The 4572-nt window shown below is 43.0% G+C and overlaps 1 non-coding gene across 1 annotated transcript; it reads left to right on the forward strand.

Moving 5' to 3' along the window:
- The first annotated feature begins 1591 nt into the window (after window positions 1–1591).
- Window positions 1592–1698, forward strand: LOC132539601 (U6 spliceosomal RNA). The gene has a single exon (XR_009550942.1). It is a non-coding gene; the product is annotated as a U6 spliceosomal RNA (small nuclear RNA).
- The last annotated feature ends 2874 nt before the right edge of the window (window positions 1699–4572 follow it).

A 4572-nucleotide genomic window follows, 5' to 3' on the forward strand; every position in this document is an offset into this window, starting at 1 on the left:
TTTTTTTTTTTCCCCTTTTGTTGCCCTTGTTGTTTTATCATTGTTGTGGTTATTATTACTGTTGTTGCTGCTGTCGTTGGATAGGACAGAGAGAAATCAAGAGAGGAGGGGAAGACAGAGAGGGGGAAAGAAAGATAGACACCTGCAGACCTGCTTCACTGCTTGTGAAGCGACTCCCCTGCAGGTGGGGAGCTGGGGGCTTGAACCAGGATCCTTGTGATGATCCTCGTGCTTCGAGCCACATGCACTTAACCCGCTGCACTACCGCGTGACTCCCTTTCTTTCTTTTTTTTTTTAATTTTTATATTTATTTATTTATTTTCCCTTTTGTTGCCCTTGTTATTTTTTTATTGTTGTTGTAGTTATTATTGTTGTTGTTATTGATGTCATCGTTCTTAAGACAGAGAGAAATGGAGAGCAGAGGGGAAGACAGAGAGGAGGAGAGAAAGACAGGCACCTGCAGACCTGCTTTACCGCCTGTGAAATGACTCCCCTGCAGGTGGGGAGCTGGGGGCTCGAACCTCTTTTCTTTTTCTCTTTTCAAGAGTGGGAGAGGAAACCAGAGAGAGCAGTACTAAGTAGTAATATCTGACGATGCTAGGGAGTGAAGCTGGGTTCTCAGGTATATACATCCTGCATTCTACTCTGCTGAGCTATCTCTCCAAGCTTACTTTTACTTTCTACTATTTGCTTCTCAAAGCATTATCACTTTATTTTTTGTTTCAGATTCTTTCACACACCTACTGAATCAGAGCCCATGTGTTAGCATGATCCGGTAGTCTGTAGCCCATTCAAGTGTGAGAAACACCGCTCTACACTTTACTGCTCCATGTTGGGTACCCACTTCCTCATAGTGCTCATACTCTCTGGCTGGAAGTCCTAACACAACTCCCGGTGAGCTCAGCTTTCTGTTCAGGAATAATTTATAAACAGTCAGATTTTGCTCATAGAATTCCACTGTGTTGATATGAGAGACCTCCAGTCTCTCCTTCCTCCTATCCATCATCACATTTCATTTCCCATTTTTGGAGACAGCTCATAGATGTGAACAGGGAGGTTTGCAGCTACGTGGTTGAGTCACAGGGCTTGCTCAGGGCTTGAATGTACTGAACAATGTACGACCCCAGCCTCTGCTGTGCTTTGCGGGGCCACATGACTAGCACTTTATCTCCCAACCACTGTTCTATCCCTGTGTGTATAGCACTTGCTATGTATGGGGAGGGAGCCCTCACACGCACCAGGCAATAATCATGGCAGGACGGGAGGCATGAAAGTGGGTATGGGCACAGAGGTACATGGGTGCTGCTAACTTTATTACGGTTTATTTTTCATATTAAGACCACTCATAAGCAAAAATATGACCACTATGTGCACATTATACTGGTCCCAAAAGATTGAAGTTGATTTTTGAAAATAGGGGTTCTCTAAAGAATGTGTGCAGGCCAAGTTGTGGGTGGTCAATGGAAACCATTTTTTCCAGCTAAGGTATTACTAAAGCATTTGCTTTGATAGGTCACTGGTGACAAAAGATGCTTTTCATGACATTTTTCTAAGGCCCGTTATGATGTTAATAAATTTAAAGAAATATTAGATGCTTGGTTCGGCAGTACATATACTAAAATTGGAACGATACAGAGAAGGTTAGCATGGCCCCTGAACAAGGATGACACACAAATTCATGAAGCATTTCATATTTTAAAAATATATATATTAGTTTTTTTACTCTCTCTCTTTTCAAGGGCAAAGGATCTGTAAGTTTTCTGTTTGTTGGTTTTCTTGTCAGAAAGCTTTTGTCTTCTATATCACTGGTCTGTAGGGGTCTGAGTTAAGCAGAACTGGCTATTGTGGAGTCAAATGAGGAATTTTGTGCTACTGGGATGTGTCCAGTTGGTACAGAATGCTGGGACAGAGGCCACATTTTCTGTCAACAGTATAGAACATGAAAGTGTAGTGCAGTGATTAATGTTGTTGTGGTTTTGCTAAGCACATTAAATTAACAGATGCTTCACAGAAATAATGTTTCATAGAGGTAGCACAACATAGCTGATCAGAATTCCACCTGTGTGCACTCATCCACTTTGGGTAGCAAGGGATATTTTTTCTACAGAGTTTCGAATTCACCAGCTAGCTTATCACAAAATCAAAATACTAAAAAGGGCACTGGAAGATTGATTGATATATTTTCTTCTTCAAAGACAGGCAGACATCCAGTTCTGTAGAGATGAGAGGCAGTGAGGTATAATGGGAAGAACAAGGTTAACAGACTGCTGCAGATATTGAGATGAAACTCAGTTCCACTATTTATTAACATGGTTTTGAGGGAGCACTTCAGCTCTCAGATCTCTAATTTTCTTGTATTTATTAAAAATGACGAGGGGGGGAGTCGGGTGGTAGCGCAATGGGTTAAGCGATCCAGCTCAAGGATCCCGATTTGAGCCCCAGGCTCCCCACCTGCAGGGGCGTCGCTTCACAGGCAGTGAAGCAGGTCTGCAGGTGTCTTTCTCTCCCCCTCTCTGTCTTCCCCTCTTCTCTCCATTTCTCTCTGTCCTATCCAGCAACGATGACATCAATAACAACGATAGCTACAACAACAATAAAAATACAATAAGGACAACAAAAGGGGGAAAAATGACGAGGGAGTGGGGTGGTAGTGCAGCAGGTTAAACCCGCATGGCACGAAGCACAAGGACTGATATAAGGATCTCGTTTCGAGCCCCTGGCTCCCCACCTGCAGGGAGTCACTTTACAAGCGGTGAAGCAGGTTTGCAGGTGTCTATCTTTCTCTCCCCCCTCTCTGTCTTCCCCTCCTTTCTTGATTTCTTTCTGTCCTATCCAACAACAACAGCAGCAATAATAATAATAATAACAACGATAAACAACAAGGGCAACAAAAGGGAAGGGGTAGCTTTGTGCAGGCACTGAGCCCCAGCAATAACCCTGGAGGCAAAAAAAAAAAATTGAGTAAGTACATGCGTATTTGATCCTTAAGACATGACTGCAAGTTGGTTGTAAGGTAGTGTGTTTTGGGGGGGAAGGATTCAATGGGCAGGTGATTGTAGTTTCCACATAAGGTTTGATTTTTTTTAGACACTGTATTTTTTTAATATTTATTTATTCCCTTTTGTTGCCCTTTTTAAAATTATTATTGTAGTTGTTATTGTTGTTCTTGTTGGATAGGACAGAGAGAAATGGAGAGAGGTGGGGAAGACAGAGAGGGGGAGAGAAAGACACCTACAGACCTGCTTCACCACTTGTGAAGCGACCCCCCTGCAGGTAGGGAGCTGGGGGCTCAAACTGGGATCCTTATGCTGGTCCTTGTGCTTTGCACCATGTGTGCTTAACCCACTGTGCTACTGCCCGACACCCTAGACATTGTATTTGAATGACTTAAAGTCTAGCATCTTGTATTGGGGAGATAATGTAGTAATTTTAGGAAAGACTTTCATGTCTGAAGCTCCAAGATCCCATGTTTAGTTCCCTGACACTACCCTAATCAAAAGCTGAACAGTGCTCTGGTAACATAAATAAACAGGTTTTAAAAAGTATCTCCCCTAGTGTTTAAAATATTATTTTCTGGGGCCAGGTGGTGGTGCACTTACTTAAGCACACAGTATAGTGTACAAGAATCCAGGTTTAAGCCCCTGGTCCCCACCTGCTGAAGCTAGTGGTGAAGCTAATGGTGAAGCTAGGCTGCAGGTGTCTCTCTGTCTCTCTCCCTATCTCCTCACTCCCCTCTCGATTTCTCTCAGTCTCTAACCAAACAAATAAATAATTTAAAAAATCGTATTTTCTTTTTCAAATAAACATATAGTGAATCTTGGCTAAATGGAGCTCTTTCCTAAAATATATATATATTGAGGGCCAGGTGGTGGCACAGTGGGTTAAATGTACATAGCTCAAAGTGCAAGGACCACCAGTGTAAGGATCTTGGTTTGAGCCCCTGGCTCCCCAGCTGCGCGGCGGGGGGGGGGGGGGTCGCTTCACAAGTGGTGAAGTAGGTCTGCAGGTGTCTGTCTTTCTTTCCCCCTTTGTCTTCCCCTCCTCTTTCTATTTCTCTCTGTCCTATCCAGCAACAACGACAGCAATAATAATAGTAACAACAAGGACAACAAAAATGGGGAAAGTACCCTCCAGGAGCAGTGAATTTGTAGTGCAGGCACCAAGCCCCAGCGACAACCCTGGAGACAAAGAAAAGGAAGAAAGAAAAAGAAATTCATAGTTGATCTGTGCATCTGTCAATTAACATTTGAGTTTGTTGCAGAGACACTAAGATATTTCTGTGACAGTGCCTAGCACAGATTTAGCATTGACCTGTATTTCTCAGAGCATGGTAACCAGAGCATAATTGGCATCACATTGGAATTTGTCAAGCATACATATTCTTGGGTTTCAGCACAGACCTATTGAATCAGAAACTTTGGGGGTGGGGCAAACAATCTGGTTTTTGTTGTTGTTTTGTTTATTTATTTGTTTTTACAGATTCTCTCAGGTGATTCTGATGCACTGAAGTTTGAGAACTACCAGCACAGAGTTTGGTTCTTCTCTCTCTCCCTCTCCCTCTCCCTCTCCCTC

The sequence above is a fragment of the Erinaceus europaeus genome, chromosome 7 (assembly GCF_950295315.1).
Source record: "Erinaceus europaeus chromosome 7, mEriEur2.1, whole genome shotgun sequence".
NCBI lineage: Eukaryota > Metazoa > Chordata > Mammalia > Eulipotyphla > Erinaceidae > Erinaceus > Erinaceus europaeus.